Here is a 21501-nt window from a genome sequence, read left to right as displayed (position 1 = left end):
TCTTGCTGAAGACATCCGCGGGGCCACAGCCAGGCCCGCATCTGCCAAGACTCCACCACCGTTCCCATGCAGCTGCCAGCCCACTAGCTAGGAAGGCACCTGCGTGGCGACGTGCGGCCTTTAGGCCGACTCGGCAAGCACCTGCGTGGTGGCATGCAGATATTCATGAAGACTCTTCCACCGCACCAACTCAGTAGCTAGCCAGCATGGCGCTACACGCCTCGTCAGTGCGGACACACGTCGAAGACAGGCAAGGCGGCAACAGTTGGGAGGAGCTTCCTTGCCGTCCCTGATAAAGCTAGAAGGGCACGTTGGCAGCGCATTAAATGTGTTTGTCCTACGGTGCCAGGGGATAGACTCGACTATTGTATAGCTTTCCACCTCCTGTGTGACACTGTGCAGCCCCTTTGGCTATAAACAGAGGCCCACGACATACTGAGGGAGGATTCAGATTTTTTGGACCCTGCACGCCTTGTAGCTAGTCCAAGAACACCAGATAAATAGAACCCAACAGGAGTAGGGTATTACGCATCACTTGCGGCCCGAACCTGGATAATCCCCCTGTGTTGATCTCTCAATCCCGCTCTTTCCACAGCCCCGTGCCCGCCAACCGTAGCAAAAGGGATTCCTCGTGATCCCGTAGGTGTTGTTTCCCCCGACATAGTCTTTCTAGCATTTGATCAATAAAAGGGAGAGGGCAATGATCTTTTCTAGTAGCTTTATTTAATTTTCTAAAATCAATTACCATTCTATAGCCAGTGACAATTCTTTGCGGAATAAGTTCATTCTTATCATTAGGAACAACAGTAATACCTCCCTTCTTAGGGACACTACGAACATGACTTACCCATCTACTATCAGCTATAGGATAGATTATACCTGCTTCCAGAAGCTTTAGTATTTCAGTTCTTACCACTTCTTTCATTTTAGGATTTAAATGTAGCTGGTGATCAACAACGGGTTTAGCACCAGGTTCCATATTAATTTTGTGTTGACAGAGAGTGGGACTAATGCCCTTTAAATCATCAAGAGTATACTCAATAGCAGCTCAGTGCTTCTTTAGAACCTTTAATAATCTTTATTCTTCATGTTCTGAAAGGTCAACACTAATAATAACATGATATATCTTTTTCTCATCAAGATAAGCATATTTCAAAGTGTCTGGCAAATGTTTTAATTCAAACATAGGATCACCTTTAGGTGGAGGAGGACCTCCCAGAGTTTAAATAGGAAAATTGTGTTTAAGTAGAGGACGTTGTTCAAAGAAAATCTTATCTATTTCATTTCATTTCTTTCATGTATATGCATATCATTCTCATGGTCTAGAAATATTGTTCTAGTGTATCAGTAGGAGGTACAACAATAGAAGCAAGACCAATTATTTCATCCTTACTAGGCAATTCTTCCTTATGATGCTTTCTACTAAACTTAGAAAAATTAAATTCATGAGACTCATCACCAAAACTAACACCGACAGTTTGTTTCTCACAATCTATTTTAGCATTAACGGTGTTCAAGAAAGGTCTACCAAAGATAATGGGACAAAAGTCTTCTTGTGGGGAACCAAGAACAAGAAATTCAGTAGGATATTTATTTTCCAACACAAGACTTCAACATTTCTAACAATCCCAAGTGGTGTGATGGTGTCTCTATTAGCAAGTTTAATAGGAACATCTATGTCTTCTATCGCAGCGGGTGCTATATCATTCATAATTTCTTGATATAAGGTAAAAGTAATAGCACTCATGCTATCACCTAAATTACATAAACCATGATAACAGTGATCTCCTATCTTAACTAAGACAATGGGCATGCCAACAACGGGTCTATGTTTATCCTTTTCATCGGGTTTGGCAATTCTAGCAGCTTCATCACAGAAGTAAATAACATGCCCATCTATATTTTCAACTAGGAGAGCTTTAACCATAGCAACACTAGGTTCTACCTTGACTTGTTCATCTGGTTTAGGTGTTCTAATATAGATTTTATTGACCACAGTTGAAACTTTAGCATGTTCCTTTATCCTAACAGGGAAAGGTGGTTTTTCAATATAAGCAGTAGGAACAACTGGATCAACATTATAGATAATAGTTTCATCTTTAGCTATTCCTGGTTCTTTAATTTATTCTTTAATAGGTGGATGATATTTAAACCACTTCTCCTTAGGGAGATCAACATGAGTAGCAAACGATTCACAAAAGGAGGCTACTATCTTAGAGTCAAGTCCATATTTAGTGCTAAACTTTTGAAAAGCATCGGTATTCATAAAAGATTTAACATAATCATACTTAAGATTAATACCTGACTCTTTACCTTAGTCGAGTTCCCAATCTTCAGAGTTGAATTTAATTCTTTCTAAATATCCCACCAGAAATCAATAGTCTTCTTCATAAAGGAACCAGTACAAGAAGTGTCAAGCATGGATCGATCATCATGAGAAAGCCGAGCATAAAAATTCTGAATGATAATTTCTCTTGAGAGCTCATGATTGGGGCATGAATATAACATTGACTTGAGCCTCCCCCAAGCTAGAGCAATACTTTCTCCTTCACGAGGCCAAAAATTATATATGTAATTCCGATCAGGATGAATTAGATGCATAGGATATTTTTTTGGTGAAACTCCAATTTCAATCGATTCCAATTCCAAGATCCAATATATACCATGCCAATGCTTTTCCCTTCAAAGATAAAGGGAAAACCTTCTTCTTAGCTTCATCTCCGGGTAAACCTCCAAGCTTAAATAATCCACATATTTCCGCCACATATATTAAGTGCATATTAGGATGTTTGGTTCCATATCCCGTGTAAGAATTAGCTAGCAGTTCTTCTATCATACCCGAAGGAATTTCATAACCAATATTTTTAGTAGGTGCAGTAGGTTGAGGGGTGACTAACTGTGGTTCCGGTCGAGGTGAAGATACCCCGAACAAACCCCTCAAAGGATTGTTTTCCATAGTAACAAGTGATAGTAAATTTCAGCACATAATAATATTTTTTCCTTACCAAGAGCGCTTCACTCCTCGGCAACGGCGCTAGAAAAGAGCCTTCAAACGTATCTATAATTTTTGATTGTTCCATGCTGTTATATTATCTGCTTTGGATGTTTTATATGAATTTATATGATTTTTGGGACAAACCTATTAACCTAGAGCCCAGTGCCAATTTTTGTTTTTCCTTGTTTTTGAGTTTCGCAGGAAAGGAATATGAAATGGAGTCCAATTGACCTGAAACTTTACGACAATTGTTTTTGGACCAAAAGAAGCACACGGAGTACCGGAGATGCACCTGAGGAGTCCCGAGGCCTCCACAAGGGTGGAGGGAGCCCCCACCCCCTAGGGCGCGCCCTCCGACCTTATGGGCCCCTCGCGGACTCCCTTGACTTTTTCTTGATGCCAACACCTCTTATATATCCCCAAACCTCTAGAACAGAACCTAGATCAGGAGTAACGTCGCAGCAAGCCTTTGTAGTCACCAAAAACCAATCGGGACCCTGTTCCGGCACCCTGCCGGAGGGGGAATCATCACCGGTGGCCATCTTCATCATCCCGACGCTCTCCATGACGAGGAGGGAGTAGTTCACCCTCGGGGCTGAGGGTATGTACCAGTAGCTATGTGTTTGATCTCTCTGTCTGTCTCTCTCTCTCTCTCGTGTTCTTGATTTGGCACGATCTTGATGTACTGCAAGTTTTGCTATTATAGTTGGATCTTATGATGTTTCTCCCCCTCTACCTTCTTGTAATGGATTGAGTTTTCCCTTTGAAGTTATCTGATCGGATTGAGTCTTTAACGATTTGAGAACACTTGATGTATGTCTTGCATGTGCTTATCTGTGGTGACAATGGGATATTCACGTGATCTACTTGATGAATGTTTTGGTGATCAACTTGCGGGTTCTGTGACCTTGTGAACTTATGCATAGGGGTTGGCACACATTTTCGTCTTGACTCTCCGGTAGAAACTTTGGGGCACCTTTTGAAGTTCGTTGTGTTGGTTTGAATAGATGAATTTGAGATTGTGTGATGCATATCATATAATCAAACCCATGGATACTTGTGGTGACATTGGAGTATCTAGGTGACATTAGGGTTTTGGTTGATGTGTGTCTTAAGGTGTTATTTTAGTACGAACTCTAGGGCAGTTTGTGACACTTATAGGAATAGCCCAATAGACTGATCAGACAGAATAACTTTGAGGTGGTTTCGTACCCTACAATAATCTCTTCATTTGTTCTCCGCTATTAGTGACTTTGGAGTGACTCTTTGTTGCATGTTGAGGGATTGTTATATGATCTAATTTTGTTATCATTGTTGAGAGAAATTTCACTATTGAAAGTATGAACCCTAGGCCTTGTTTCCTGGCATTGCAATACCGTTTTCGCTCACTTTTACTACTTGTTACCTTGCTGTTTTTATATTTTCAGATTACAAAAACCTATATCTACCATCCATATTGCACATGTATCACCATCTCTTCGCCGAACTAGTGCACCTATACAATTTACCATTGAATTGGGTGTGTTGGGGATACGAGAGACTCTTTGTTATTTGGTTGCAGGGTTGTTTGAGAGAGACCATCTTCATCCTACGCCTCCCATGGATTGATAAACCTTAGGTCATCCACTTGAGGGAAATTTGCTACTGTCCTACAAAACTCTGCGCTTGGAGGCCCAACACGAGTCCACAAGAAGAAGGTTGCATAGTAAACATCATGACCCACAAGTATATGGGATCGGTCATAGTCCTTTCCATAAGTAAGAGTGTCGAACCCAACGAGGAGCAGAAGGAAATGACAAGTGGTTTTCAGCAAGGTATTCTTTGCAAGCACTGAAATTATAAGTAACGAGTAGTTTGATAGCAAGACAATTTGTAACGAGCAAGTAACGGTAACGGTAACAAAAGTGCAGCATGGTAGACCAATCCTTTTGAGGCAAAGGACCAAAACGGTCTCTTATTATAAGCAAGGCGTTCTTGAGGGTACACGGGAATTTCATCTAGTCACTTTCATCATGTTGGTTTGATTTGTATTCGCTACTTTGATAATTTGATATGTGGGTGGACCGGTGCTTAGGTGTTGTTCTTACTTGAACAAAACTCCTACTTATGATTAACCCCCTTATAAGCATCCGCAACTACGATAAAAGTATTAAGAATAAATTCTAACCATAGCATTAAACTTTTGGATCCAAATCAAGCCCTTACGGAATAGCGCATAAACTAGGATTTAAGCTTATTTCACTCTCGCAACTCATCATCTAATAACTAGTCCACAATGCATTCCCTTAGTTCCAAATATGGTGAAGTGTCATGTAGTCGATGTTCACACGACACCACTAAGGGAATCACAACATACATACTATCAAAACATCGGACACATATCAAGTTCACATGATTACTTGCAACAAGATTTCTTCGGTGACCTCAAGAACAATAGTAACTACTCACAAATGGTAATCATGCTCAAGATCAGAGCGTTTCGAATAGCATAATGGATCTGAACATATAATCGTCCACCAAATAAACCATACAGTAATCAAATACAAGATGTAATCAACAATACTAGTCAACCACAAGTACCAATCTATAGTTCCGATACAAAGATTGAACACAAGAGATGAACTAGGGTTTGAGAGGAGATGGTGCTGTCGAAGATGTTGATGGAGATTGCCCTCCCCAAGATGGGAGAGTTGTTGGGGATGATGATGACGATGATTTCCCCCTTCGGGAGGGAAGTTCCCTCGGCGGAATCGCTTCGCCGGAGGGCAAAAGTGCTCCTGCCCAAGTTCCGCCTCGAGACGGCGGCGCTTCATGCTAAAAGTCCTCTCCTTATTTTTTTCTAGGTCAAATTGACTTATATACCAGAAGAGGGGCACCAGAGGTGGGCCGAGGAGGGTACAACCCACCAGGGTGCGCCTGGGCCTCCTGGTGCGCCCAGGTGGGTTATGCCTACCTGGTGGCCCCCCTCTGGTACTTATTGGATTAAATATTTCTTATATTCCATAAAAATTCCTCATAAAGTTTCAGCTCATTTGGAGTTGTGCAGACTAGGTAGCCTGACGTAGCCTTTTCAGGTCCAGAATTCCAGCTGCCAGTATTCTCCCTCTTTGTGTGTACCCTGCATATTATGAGAGAAAAGGCATTAGAAATACTCCAAAAAACATTATTATACATAAAACAATATAAATAACAGTAGGTAAACATGATGCAAAATGGAAGTATCAGTTCTTGCAGGCCAAGCCCGTAACCCTGAGCGCTTTTACATCGTCGGTGGTTTCCACCGTAGCGAACTTGTAGTCGGTGCTGTTGACATTCCTGGTGAAACGGTCGCAAGGCTCTGTGGCCATGCAGTAGTGGTAGATGCGGGCATGATGGTGCATGCACAACTGGGCGACAACAACCTTCTGATCCATGTTGTGACAACTGCCGGTGTACTGGAGGTCGATGCCGACCACCTTGTACTTGTCTCGAGCAAGCAACTGCTCAACGGTGTTGATGTAGTCGTCCACCATGGTCGGGTCGATGGTGTACACCACCGAGAGATCCTTCTTCCTCACATGGGTCACCACTTTATGCTTGTCAAACTCCATTGGAGCGCTGCTAGATATCCCGTCTCTATGTGTTGTCGTGGGTGTGCTTGTTGTGTTGTGGGGCGCGATCGAAAGGTTGAAGAGAGTAAGGATATAATGGCCGCGGGAATTAAAGGGGAAGCCGGATGGCCTAGAATATCGGCATGACCAGATGGCAGTTCCGATTTGCAGGGCGTAACTCCATCGTGCCACACATAACTACATCGCGTGGCAATGCGCGCGGTGCAACCGCGTGCATATGGGCCCCCCAATGTGATCGTGCGCAGGCCCGACCGCTCGCAGAGCGCGCGTGGAGGGATGTGAGCAGAACGCTCCCCGGTCGCCTCAACGGCGAGCAACCATATATATGCATATAGCAGTTGAACACGCAAGGAAAAGCTGTCCACAAGCCGAACGTGACGACGGACGCGAGCAAAGCACGACACGGCGCCTAACGACGAGAACATCACGCTGATACGTCTCCATCGTATCTACTTTCCCAAACTCTTTTGCACTTGTTTTGGACTCTAACTTGCATGATTTGAATGGAACTAACCCGGACTGACGCTGTTTTCAGCAGAATTGCCATGGTGTTATTTTTGTGCAGAATAAAAAGTTCTCAGAATGACCCGAAACTTTCACGGAGATAAGTTTTGGAATTAATAAAAAATATTGGCAAAAGAATCAACAGAAGGGGGCCCACACCCCATCTATAAGGGTGGGGGGCGCGCCTGTCGGATTACGGGTTCCGGCAAACCCTTGTGAGGTTCAAACTCTAGGGTGCGCATGAAGAACACTCTCTTCCTAGCTCGCTCGCTCAACAATCCCACAGCCTAGCTCGAAGGACCCAAAGAACAAGAGACACGGGGGGTTTATACTGGTTCGGGCCACCTTGCGGTGTAATACCCTACTCTAGTGTGTGCTGGATTGCTTCGAGGGGCCGAGGATGAACTAGTACAGTGGATGAATGGCCTCAGGAGGTGAGGTGCTCTTGGGCTCGATGAGCTGATGTGTGTGAGGATGTTCTCTCTCTTCTCCATCGCTACGGTGATGGCTAGGTCATATTTATAGTGGCCTTGGTCCTCTTCCCATATGTTAGGCGGGAAGGGATCCCACAACGACCAAGTTTGAAGGGGGACAACTAGTACAAGCTATCCTGACAAAAGGTGGTCTTCGCCTGCCAAAGGCTCTAGTGGTGGTGCTACTGTGGGCTCCGTGATGACCTTCATCCTGCTGTCCTAGCGGTCTTGGTCTTGTTGCACCGATATGGAAACCTTTGCCTGATGCATCGGGACCCCGCGCCTGCGCTTGCCTCCTTAGCACCAAAGAGGAAACTACTACACTGCGTCTGCTGGCGCCCGCCTGGCCTTGGTCATCATGGCTCACGTCACGTGAACCTCGCGAGATGCCCCTTGCATAGATATCTCCGCTCCTCGGGAGTCGGCTTAGTGAGGCTACCCCCAGGGAGGTCTTGGTGTCGTCCGCCTTGCGAGTCTTGGCCCCTCGCGAGGGTCTTAGGTGGTCGCTGTTGAGGCTGGGCCGTACCAGGCCGTTGGTGGAGCTATGCCTCGGGCCGCAGGCAGGCAAGTCTGGGCACCACCGGTCCCAGAACATCGACAGTAGCCCTCGGGCCCAAGGCGCGCTCGGACTTTGCTTCAAGGCGTAGCCAAAGGGCAAGTGCGGAGCGCCGCGGGCTCCAACCACCTGCGGCCTTGATTGACACGTGGCGATTGGTGGGACGCAGGCGCCGTCGCTTCCCCTCGTGGACTCGGCAACCGTTCTCACCTGACAAGAGGCTGGCACACGCTACAGAGTCTTCATTGCCTTCCTTCATCTTGCTCCATATCCCCTTCTTCTCACCCTGAGAGACTCAAGATCTGCCAGGACTCCTCCCCAAGCTTGCAGCCGATGGCATCCGACAAGGCGAAGGCCGCGTGCTTGCCCTCCTGGTACGAGCCCGCCATGAGCGCGCCCACGGTCTCAGAGAAGAACCTCGCCACCGCGCTCCTGGTGACGGCGGGCGACAGTAATGAGGGAGGAGAGACTGCGCTTCGGGTTGGCTCCGCCGAGCTGGAGGCTTCGGGCAGTTCCGTCTATCCATTTTTCTGGCACAACATCTTCGCGGGGCTGATCCCCCTTCTCTGATTTTTTCTATGCTGTCCTCACCCATTATAATTTCCATGCCCTCCATCTTCATCCCAACTCTGTCCTCCTCCTGTCAATCTTTTCCTTTTATTGGGAGGCATTTGTGGGGGTGATGCCATCTGTGGTGCTGCTTAGCCATTTCTTCGACCTCCGAAACAAGGAGGGCCAGTGCTCCAGGCGCGCCAACTTCACCGTGGCCAACGGGACCAACGCCATCTCAAGAGCTGGGAAGAAAGTTGAGGGCTTCAGGAACAAGTGGGTCCTGATGGACGCCAAGTGCTCCTACCCTCTGGTGGTGCTGTCAATGGGGATGCCTTCATCTCACAAGGGATGGCTTAGCGTGAAGCTTGCCGACCCCCGGGCGAAGCAGGTGTTGGAGAAGATGGCGGCCGACCTGAAGCCAGATGACCGGAGGGCGGAAAGGCTGATGGGGGCCATGATCGTCAAGGAGTTCTTATCGTAGCACTTGGCTCCGCTCCAGGCGCGCTCGCGCCCCTTGTGGAGGCTCATGGAAGAAGGAGGTGACCTCCGCCTGTGCCCGGACGCCTTGTTTGACGAGGAGCTGGACAAGACCCTCCATTTCCTGGCCGGGGAGGACCAGGGGTACCCGCCTGATACCATCTTCCGTTGTACCATCGCCCGGACGGGGCGTAGGTCGCCGCCGCCATGCCTGTCTTCAACGAGCGCGGTCTTGAGCCGCCGGTACCTACCTGGCCTCGGTGGTGGCAGCCCGGGTGATGGTGTCCTCCGGCGAGGAGGAGAGGCCTGACTTGGAGGCAACCCAGGAGGGAGCAGGGAAGACTTCTCCTCCTCGCATGGTGGATCTCCTCCGCACCTTCCTTGACGATGGCAAGGCCGGCGACCATCCGGTGGGGGAGTCGTCGAACCCCGCCTGGGTCACAACGAGGTCCGGGGGCACCCCTCCGAGGAAGCCACCAACCGGGGTCCCGAAGAAGAGCAAATCGGCATTGATCTCCTGAGACGACGCTCCTGCTCCATCGCCAGCCGGCGCTGCTACGGGTCCGACAGCCGTGCCCTTGCCTACCCCTGGGGCTCGCGTGCCAGTGTCCCAGGCCGCGAAGCCTTCGGGCTTGGTGCTTCAAAAGAGGACAAGGGCGTACGCCGCCATAGACCAGTAAGCGCTCCATCCTGATCCTCTGTTCCTGTCCTTGGCGTAGTTTCTTGATGTCTCCCTTTGTGAAACACTCACGATGCGGTTATATCTCCCACGTGTCGGAGCACGACTTAGAGGCATAACCGCATAGTAGGCATGTCGCAAGAGGGGTAATCTTTACACATCCCATGTACTGAATAAGATAGAGATAAAGAGTTGGCTTACAATCGCCACTTCACACAATACATGAATATAGCATTACATCATTAAGAATTCAATCAAGGTCCGACTACGGAACCAAAATAAAAGAAGACCACCCCTAATGCAAAAGATCCCCAATCGTCCCGACTGGGCTCCACTACTGATCAACTGGAAACGAAACAACACAACGAACACGATCTTCATCAAGCTCCTCCTTGAGCTCGGTTGCGTCACCAGCACGGTTATCATCGGCACTTGAACTGTTTGGAAGTAACTGTGAGCCGCGAGGACTCATCAATCTCACACCCGCGAGATCAAGACTATTTATGATTATGGGTAGGAAAAAGGTAGTGAGGTGGAGCTGCAACAAGCACTAGCATAAATGGTGGCTAACTTACGCAAATGAGAGCGTGAAGAGAAGCAAAGCACGGTCGTGAACTAGAAGTGATCAAGAAGTGATCCTGAAACTACTTACGTTCAAGCATAACACAAGAGCCGTGTTCACTTCCGGACTCCGCCGAAAAGAGACCATCACGGCTACACACGCGGTTGATGCATTTTAGTTAAGTTAAGTGTCAAGTTCTCTACAACCGGATATTAACAAATTCCCATCTGCCCATAACCGCGGGCACGGCTTTTGAAAGTTCAAAACCCTGCAGGGGTGTCCCAACTTAGCCCATCACAAGCTCTCACGGTCAACGAAGGATATTCCTTCTCCCAGGAAGACCCAATCAGGCTCGGAATCCCGGTTACAAGACATTTCGACAATGGTAAAACAAGACCAGCAAAGCCACCCGCTGTGCCGACAAATCCCGAAAGGAGCTGCACATATCTCGTTCTCAGGGCACACCGGATAAGCTAAGGGTACAGGAGCCGACGTAACCCAAGTTGCCAAGGGATGGCCCTGCAAGGTGCTCTAGTTTGGACCAACACTCAGAGGAGCACTGGCCCGAGGGGTTTAAAATAAAGATGACCCTTGAGTCTGCAGAACCCAAGGGAAAAAGGCTTATGTGGCAAATGGTAAAACCAAGGTTGGGCCTTGCTGGAGGAGTTTTATTCAAGGCGAACTTTCAAGGGGTCCCATTATAACCCAACTGTGCAAGGAAGGCAAAATCAAGGAACATAACACCGGTATGACGGAAACTAGGGCGACAAGAGTGGAACAAAACATCGGGCATAAGGCCGAGCCTTCCACCCTTTACCAAGTATATAGATGCATTAATTAAAATAAGAGATATTGTGATATCCCAACATATCCATGTTCCAACATGGAACAAACTCCAACTTCACCTGCAACTAGCAACGCTATAAGAGGGGCTGAGCAAAGCGGTAACATGGCCAAACAACGGTTTACTAGGAATGGTGGGTTAGAGGCTTGACATGGCAATATGGGATGCATGATATAGCAAGTGGTAGGTATCGCGGCATAGCAATAGAGCAAGCAACTAGCAAGCAAACATAGAAGTGATTTCGAGGGTATGGTCATCTTGCCTGAGATCCCGCAAGGAAGAAGAATGAGACCATGAAGAAGACAAGCAGACGTAGATTAACGGATCCTCACAACTCCAGAACGAAACCGAAGCTAACACGAGAAGTAACCCAGAAAGAAGCAAACAACATAGTAAGCAACCATCACATAACTATGGCATGATGCACAACCAAGTATGATGCATGTCCAGTTTAAAGAGGCATGGCATGGAAAAGTGCACGAGAAATTCTACAAATTAAGTGGAGCTCAATATACAACGAGTTGCATATTGATGAAACACCATGTCACTTATTTAGTTCTCTCTCGTTTAGGTACCCAACAATATTAAATGTTGTTAAACATGGCAAGAGGTGGAGCATAGGAAAACTACTTATCTAGGCAAGTTTAAATGAGGCTGGAACAACAACCAACAAGTCCGGAAACTCCTCATGTTCATATTTTAAGGTTTGGTACTGTTCTGCCCTAAACCATATTTTAGAGTTGTTAAACATGCAAAGTGATGCCACCATGTTAAATAAGGCATTTTTCTACCCCATTTACATATAAAGTTTATTAAAAACCGAGCTACGGTTATTAAGTTATGAATTAAAGCATTTTAACATGGCATATGGACAAAATTACACAAACACCATTTTAAACATTTTAAACATAGATGAAAGTTTGATATTATTAAACTAGACAAAATTCTAGACATTTTACATATAAAGTTTGTTTTAAACCTATGCACGGTTAATTAGTTAGGATATGCATGAAGTGCAAGGGGGTTTCTGCAAAACTGGCAAAACCTTGGTTAATAGACAAATTCGCCGATCTGAAAAAAATGCAAGTAGGCATCTAAATGCAATGAAACGAACATGCTACAGCACCCAAACATGACAACAAAATACATGGCAGGGATGCACACAAGATGCTTAACAAAAGTCTAGCACTGAGCTACGGCCAAATCATCCATTAACAGGTTCAAACAAGCATGGCAACAATGCAAATGACAAACAGATCTCAGACTTAGTGAAATTAACACTTGTCTGGAATTTCAGATCATATAGCCCTCTTTGGAGCAACAAAACAACATGCTACAGGACCTGAACATGACAAAGAAAGACATGGCATGGAGCTACTCAACAAGCTTAACAAAAGTCCCTTAGTGACCTTGAGCCAAAAGGGATCACAAAATATACTAACAAGCACACGAACATAGCAAAAACATAATCAGTTTCAGACTTAGTGAAAACTGGGACATGCTGAAACATAACTCACGAAGGCATGTTTACGAGCTCGATGCACTCACCAAGGTGCAAGTCATGGCAACACAAGCATACACCCATCAATAAGGCACAAAATGCAAGCTAGATATGGCAAAAACAATGGCATATCATGCACGGATCAACTACAATAACAACGGCAAAATCGCAAACAAGTTGACGATCTGCCCAGATTTGCAACGAAGCAAAAGTAGAGCTCGATTGACTCAAGCTAGGGTGCTCCATAATTGCAAACAAAGACATGGATGGATAGAGCACTACAATATTAACAAAACTCCCTTACTGATCATCCTCAAAAGAGGCACGGATCACTAGGAAACAACATGAAAATATGGCATCATGAACTAAACAATCCCAGGACTTAGTGAAACTACTAAGTCCCTGAAAACAGAATTAGCAAGTGCACCTCTTTGCAAGCTTGCACAAGTCACCACACACATCCTAAAAATACATGGGTTGCACCTCTGGAAAGATGACAAAACCCTTAACAAAACATATGTAGAACTCACGGGCATATCTTGCACACATTAATCATGGCAAAAATGACAAAAGTGCTAAACGGAGTAACAGATCTGACAACCAACTCAAGTAGCCCTCTTCTAACAGAATTTCGGGCATCAAGATGAGCTCAAATGAAAATGATGCAATGGAATGAAATGATGTACTCTCTGAGATGAACATTTTGATATGCTATACGCATGAATCGGAGCTACGGATGCAAAGTTACGGAGCCGCGAACAGAAGCACTTGGATCTGCAAATCTCCGGGACATAGTGAAATTATACCCTCTAGAAACTGGACGGGGTGAAGCGGGACGAGGAGATCCGGGCGGAGATGACGGCGTTTGGATCGCTGAACTGGTGGATTTGGTCCACCCGACCAGATCGGATCCGGCCGGAGCTCCGGCGAGGCGAGGTCTCCGGCGAGCGGCGGACGGCGGGCGGTGCGGGCGGCGCCGGCGACGCGGTGGCGGAGGCCGGCTACCGGCAAGGCGGCGGGGAGAGCGGGGCCAGCTCGGGAGGCGCAAACGGCGAGGGAGCTCGCTGCGGCAGAGCTCGCCGGCAGTGGGGAGAGCGGCGAAGGCGGCGGGGCACTCGGGCGGCGCGGTGACGGAGTGAGGAGTGCGGGCCGGGAGGGCCCGCGGCGGGCCAAAAAATTTAGCTCGCTCTTGTCCTCTTCGAGCCCTTGAGATATGATGAGTTCTACAACATGGCACTGAAGCAAGAGGCTGCTCAGTTGAGGTGTGACGATTCCAAGAAGCGAGTCAGAGATGTTACTCCTTCTTCCTCTACTCAAGTGGCCAAGCAGCAGAAGTTTTGGCTTCCTCCTCCTCCATTCCATCAGCCGTTTCAGCAGAAGAGCAAAGGTGGCAGTGGTTCTTCCCACCCACCCAACCCTGACTTTCAGAACAAGACTTCGTCTCAAGCTCCAAGATCGAGTGCTCCGTATCACCGTCCGCTTTCAGAGGTCACGTGCAACAAGTGCCAACAGAAGGGTCACTATGCCAACAAGTGTCTCAACCAGAGGCGTCTTCCTCCTCCTCCTCCTGTCAGATCGACAAGTACAGCTGTGGTCAAGCATAACCCCAAGCATGCCAAGGTCAATTTGATGAATGCAGCTCAGGCAGAGGACTCGTCAGATGTGATCATGGGTAACCTTCCTGTTAATGATATTCCCGCAAAAGTACTTTTTGACTCTGGTGCATCGCATTCCTTCATGTCATTCCCATTTGCATCGGAGAACAATTTTAGTACTAAGGCTTTACCTAGAGCTATGCAAGTCGTCTCTCCGGCTAAGCGTCTGAGTTCTAGTTTGATGGTTCCGGATATTTCTATCTTGATGGGTGATTTCAAATTTCTGGCTTCTCCAATGGTTCTTGGTAACTCGGATATATATCTTATTCTCGGGATGGATTGGCTTTCTAAGGACAAGGCTCAGCTTGATTGTGCAGCCAGGCAGATTCAATTGACTCATTCGTCTGAGGATGTAATTGTCTTTGACACTCGAGATAATTCCATCCGTCTGTTTTCTCTCAATGAGAAGGGTGAATTGGATGCCATCTCTCAAATTCCAGTCGTTTGCGAATATCAAGATGTCTTTCCAGAAGAGCTCCCAGGAATGCCTCCGCACCGGCCAGTTGAATTCGTTATTGATCTTGAGCCTGGTACGGAACCTGTGTGCAAACGTCCTTACAAGCTCAGACCTGAAGAGTTGAAAGAGTTGAAGAAGCAACTCGATATGCAAGAGAAAATGGGTCTCATCCGGCCTAGTTCTTCTCCGTGGGGTTGTGGTGTTCTTTTTGTGAAGAAGAAGGATGGAACGGACTGACTTTGTGTTGATTACCGTCCAGTGAACAAGAAGACCATCAAGAACAAATACCCACTTCCCAACATCAATGAGCTATCACGACGTTGTAAAACGACGGCCAGTGAATTGTAATACGACTCACTATAGGGCGAATTCGAGCTCGGTACCCGGGGATCCTCTAGAGTCGACCTGCAGGCATGCAAGCTTTGGTTCATACGAATACACTGTCATGTCTTTTGGCCTCGCCAACGCTCCTCCGATGTTCTCTCGCATGATGAACTTCATCTTCAACGCCTACACCATTGACTCCGTTTTGTTCTATCTCGACGGCATTCTGGTTTTCTCCAAGAACAAGGAAGATCATGCCAAGCACTTGCGTTTGGTTCTCGATAAGCTCAGGGAACATCAGTTCTACGCCAAGTTCTCCAAGTGTGAATTTTGGCTTGATGAGGTTCTTTATCTTGGTCATATCATCTCTGCCAAGGGCATTGCCGTGAATCCTGAGAAGGTGTCTGCAATTGTGAATTGGGAACCTCCTCAGAACGTGAAGCAACTCCGTAGTTTTCTCGGTCTCGCAAGCTATTGCCGAAGATTCGTTGAAAACTTTTCTAAGATCGCGAAGCCTCTCTCAAATCTTCTCCAGAAGCACGTCAAGTACGTTTGGTCTCCAGAGTGTGATATTGCTTTCAACACTTTGAAAGAGAAATTGATCACCGCTCCAGTTCTGACTCCACCTGATGAATCCAAGCCGTACGAGGTCTTTTGTGATGCCTCTCTCCAAGGTCTTGGCGCAGTTTTGATGCAAGAGAAGAAAGTTGTTGCTTATACATCTCGCCAGATGAAGCCTAATGAGAAGAACTACCCCACTCATGATCTCGAGTTGGCGGCAGTTGTGCATGCTCTTTTGACTTGGAGACATCTTCTATTTGGAAGAAAAGTGGACATTTTCACTGATCACAAGAGTCTCAAGTACATATTCACTCAGCCTAATCTCAACCTCAGGCAAACTCGATGGGTCGAAATGATTCAAGAGTATAATCCAAGTATTGAGTATACTCCAGGCAAGGCCAATGTGATCGCTGACGCTTTGAGCAGGAAAGCTTACTGCAACAGTATGATTATCAAGCCTTATCAACCCGAGCTTTGTGAAGCTTTCCGCAAACTTAATCTGCAAGTTGTTCCTAGAGGTTTCCTCACCAACCTTCAAGTCTCTCCTACCTTGGAAGACCAGATTCGCCAAGCCCAGCTTCTCGATGCTATGGTGAAAAAGGTGAAGATTGGGATTGCCAAGAGTCAGTCCAAGTACAAGTGCTACCGCCTTGATGACAAGGATACTCTCTTCTTCGAGGATCGTATTGTTTTGCCCAAAGGTGAACTTCGTTAAGTGATCATGAATGAGGCTCACAATTCTCTCCTCTCCATCCACACTGGGAGCACGAAGATGTATCAGGACCTTAAGCAAGCTTATTGGTGGACTCGAATGAAGCGCGAGATCGCTCAATTCGTGAATGAGTGTGATGTCTGCAGAAGAGTGAAGGCAGAACACCAAAGGCCAGCTGGTCTCCTCCAACCTCTTGCCATTCCAAAATGGAAGTTTGACCACATTGAAATGGACTTCGTGACTGGGTTTCCAAAGTCCAAGCGTGGCAATGATGCTATATTCGTTGTCATCGACAAACTCACCAAAGTGGCTCACTTTCTGCCTATCAAAGAGTCGATCACTGCAGCTCAATTGGCGGAACTCTATACCTCTCGAATTGTCTCTCTGCACGGTATTACTCAAGTGATCTCTTCAGACCGTGGCAACATCTTTACCTCAAAGTTTTGGGATTCTTTTCAGAAGGCCATGGGCACCAACATCTGCTTCAGCACAGCTTTCCATCCTCAAACTAGCGGTTAAGTTGAGCGTGTCAACCAGATTCTTGAAGATATGCTCAGGGCTTGTGTGATCTCCTTCGGCATGAAGTGGGAGGATTGTCTTCCTTATGCTGAATTCTCCTACAACAACAGTTTTCAAGCAAGTTCGGGCAAGGCCCCTTTTGAAATTCTGTATGGCAGGAAGTGCCGTACCCCTCTCAACTGGTCTGAAACCGGTGAACGTCAGCTTTTGGGTAATGACTTAATCATAGAAGCAGAAGAAATGTGCAAAGTCATTCGTGATAACCTCAAAGCAGCTCAATCCCGTCAGAAGAGCTACTATGATAGTAAGCACCGTGATTTGGCTTTCGAGAATGGAGATCATGTTTACCTTCGCGTCTCTCCTATGAAAGGTACTCGTCGCTTCGGTATCAAAGGGAAGCTTGCCCCTAGATACGTGGGACCTTTCAAGATTGTCAGCAAGAGAGGCGACCTCGCCTATCAACTCGAGCTTCCTTCAAACTTTGCAAATGTTCATGACGTGTTCCATGTCTCTCAGCTTTGGAAGTGCTTCAAGACTCCTGACCGCATCGTTAACTTCGAGGACATTGAGCTCCAAGAAGATCTCTCTTATCGTGAGCACCCAGTTACTATTCTTGAAGAGACTGAACGCAAGACTCGCAACAAGTCAATCAAATTTCTCAAAGTCAAGTGGTCACACCATTCCGACCGTGAAGCTACCTGGGAACGCGAGGATCAGCTCCGTTCTGAGTACCCGGCGTTCTTTCAGTCCTAGATCTCGGGACGAGATCCTTTCATAGTGGTGGAGTGTTGTAACACCCCGGATGTAACTTTCCCTATTTGTACTCCAACTCTTGCCGTTTCCGGTGTTAAGTTATTTTATTTTCTCGGGTTCGGGTCTTTGTCTCCGTGTGTTGTTGTCGTTGTCATGCATCTCACATCATGTCATCATGTGCATTTCATTTGCATACGTGTTCGTCTCATGCATTCGAGCATTTTCCCCGTTGTCCGTTTTGCATTCCGGCGCTTCGTTCTCCTCCGGTGGCCATTTCTAGCTTTCTTTCGTGTGTGGGGATTAAACATTTCTGGATTGGACCGAGACTTGCCAAGCGGCCTTGGTTTACTACCGGTAGACCGCCTGTCAAGTTTCGTATCATTTGGACTTCGTTTGATACTCCAACGGTTATCCGAGGGACCGAAAAGGCCTCGTGTGTGTTGCAGCCCAACACCCCTCCAATTTGGCCCAAAACCCACCTAACTCTGCTCCATGTCATAGAGCGTTCGATCACGATCGCGTGGCCGAAAACCGCACCTCATTTGGACTCTCCTAGCTCCCTCTAGGCCTATATATACACCCCTCCGTTTTCGGATCTTCGTCCTCCCCGAAACCCTAAAACTGCACCTTCCCGCCGACGGACACGTCCGATTCGGGCCGGACGTGTCCGCCACGGCCCGCCGCCGCCACGTGGCGCCGCCCCGTTGGCTGCGCCCGCCGCCTCCACCGCCAGCCCGCCGCGGCCCGCGGCCGGCCCTCCCCGGCCTGCGCCGCCCGCGCCCTCCTCCTCCCGGCGCCGCGCCCGCCGCCTCCCTGCCGGCGCCGCCCCGCCGCCTGAGCCGCCACTCCGGCCGTCGCCCGCCGCCACCGACCTCGCCCGCGAGACGGCCGCCGCCGCCCGCTTCGCCGCCCGCCGCCACCGACCTCGCCGGCGCCGCGGCCGCCGCCCGCCACCACCAGCCGCCCCGGCCTCGTCCCCGACTCCGGCCGGCCCAACTCCGGCGACTCCTCCGGCCGTCGATCCTCGGGCTCCGTGCGATCCAGATCTGGATCGAAGCTACAGTAAACCCTAGGAGAGGTTGATTTTTTTGCTAAGTCCCGGAGATTCCTGATCCAAGTTGCTACGTTCGCAGCTCCATAACTTTGCATCCGTAGCTCTGATTCATGCATATAGCATATCAAAATGTTCATCTCAGAGAGTACATCATTTCATTCCATTGCATCATTTTCATTTGAGCTCATCTTGATGCCCGAAATGCTGTTAGAAGAGGGCTACTTGAGTTAATTGTCAGATCCGTTACTCCGTTTAGCACTTTTGTCATTTTTGCCATGATTAATGTGTGCATGCTATGCCCGTGAGTTCTTCATATGTTTTGTTAAGGGTTTTGTCATTTTTCCAGAGGTGCAACCGATGTATTTTTAGGATGTGTGTGGTGACTTGTGCAAGCTTGCAAAGTGGTGCACTTGCTAATTTTGTTTTCAGGGACTTGGTGATTTCACTGAAGTCCTGGGATTGTTTATCTCATGATGCCATATGTTCTTGTTGTTTCCTAGTGATCCGTGCCTCTTTTGAGGATGATCGTTAAGGGAGTTTTGTTAATATTGTAGTGCTCTATCCATACATGTCTTTATTTGCAATTATGGAGCACCCTAGATTGAGTCAATCGAGCTCTACTTTTGCTTCGTTGCGAATCTGGGCAGATCGTCAAATTTTTTGCGATTTTGCCGATGTTATTGTAGTTGATCCGTGCATGCTATGCCATTGTTCTTGCCATTTCTAGCTTGTATTTTGTGCCTTCTTAAGGGATGTATGCTTGTCTTGCCATGAATTGCACCATGGTGAGTGCATCGAGCTCGTAAACATGCCTTCGTGAGTTATATTTCAGCATGTCCCAGTTTTCACTAAGTCTGAAAACTGATTATGTTTTTGCTATGTTCGTGTGCTTGTTAGTATATTTTGTGATCCCTTTTGGCTCAAGGTCACTAAGGGACTTTTGTTAAGCTTGTTGAGTAGCTCCATGCCATGCATTTCTTTGTCATGTTCAGGCCCTGTAGCATGTTGTTTTGTTGCTCCGAAGAGGGCTATATGATCTGAAATTCCAGACAAGTGTTAATTTCACTAAGTCTGAGATCTGTTTTACCATTTGCGTTTTTGCCATGCTTGTTTGAACCTCCTAATGGATGAATTGGCCATAGCTCAGTGCTAGACTTTTTTTAAGAATCTTGTATGCTTCCCTGCCATGTATTTTGATGTCATGTTTGGGTGCTGTAGCATGTTCATCTCATTGCATTTAGATGCCTACTTGCTGTAAATCGCAGACCGGTGTCATATTTGAATCGCTTGCCATTTCCAAACTGTAACCCCGATTCCGGCGTTCTTTATATCGTTTTCAAGCGATTTCATCTCATATTTCTAGTGGCACACTTGGATTTCCAAGTTGAGGCCAGCTTCATGCATTTCCTTTCATATCTTGCATTTTGCATCCCGCATCGCATCCCGCATAGCATATCATCTTTGCATCGTGTTGTTTGAGTTTGCACGTGGTTGATTGTATCCTTGTTGCTTGTTTGTCTTGTTTGGGTAGAGACGGGAGACGAGTTCGCTAACGAGGAGCCCGTTGAGTTTGCTTTTGAGGATCCAGTCAACTCTGACAACTGTGCAGGCAAGATGATCATACCCTCGAAATCACTACTATCTTTGCTATGCTAGTTTGCTCGCTCTTTTGCTATGCCATTGCTACGATGCCTACCACTTGCTTGCAAGCCTCCCAAAATTCCATGTCAAACCTCTAACCCACCATTGTCCTAGCAAACCGTTGATTGGCTATGTTACCGCTTCGCTCAGCCCCTCTTATAGCGTTGCTAGTTGCAGGTGAAGATTGGAGGCCGTTCCTTGTTGGAACATCTTTTATTTACTTGTTGGGATATAATTATATTGCTATGTTATCTTAATGCATCTATATACTTGGTAAAGGGTGGAAGGCTCGGCCTCTCGCCTAGTGATTTGTTCCACTCTTGCCGCCCTAGTTTCCGTCATATCGGTGTTATGTTCCCGGATTTTGCGTTCCTTACGCGGTTGGGTTATAATGGGAACCCCTTGATAGTTCACCTTGATTAAAGCTTTTCCAGCAATGCCCAACCTTGGTTTTACCATTCGCCACCTAGCCTCTTTTTCCCTTGGGTTACCAGAGCCCGAGGGTCATCTTATTTTAAACCCCCCCCGGGCCAGTGCTCCCTCTGAGTGTTGGTCCGAACTGAGCTGCCTGCGGGGCCACCTCGGGGAAACTTGAGAGTTGGTTTTACTCGTATCTAGTCTCATCTGAGTGTGCCCTGAGAACGAGATATGTGCAGCTCCTATCGGGATTTGTCGGCACATTCGGGCGGTGTTGCTGGTCTTGTTTTAACCTGTCGAAGTGTCTTGAATTACCGAGATACCGAGTCTGATCAGAACGTCTTGGGAGGAGGTTTATTCTTTCGTTGACCGTGAGAGCTTGTCATGGGCTAAGTTGGGACTCCCCTGCAGGGATTGAACTTTCGAAAGCCGTGCCCACGGTTATGGGCAGATGGGAATTTGTTAATGTCCGGTTGTAGATAACTTGAACCTTAACTTAATTAAAATGAATCAACCGAGTGTGTTACTGTGATGGCCTCTTCTCGGCGGAGTCCGGGAAGTGGACACGGTGTTGGAGTAATGTTTGCGCAGGTTGCTCTCTAGTTTCTCGTTCGCGCCTTGCCTCCTCTTCTCGCTCTCTTTTACGAATAAGTT

Source organism: Triticum urartu, chromosome 4 (assembly GCF_003073215.2).
Source record: "Triticum urartu cultivar G1812 chromosome 4, Tu2.1, whole genome shotgun sequence".
NCBI classification, from domain to species: domain Eukaryota; kingdom Viridiplantae; phylum Streptophyta; class Magnoliopsida; order Poales; family Poaceae; genus Triticum; species Triticum urartu.
This window is presented reverse-complemented; position numbering follows the sequence as displayed.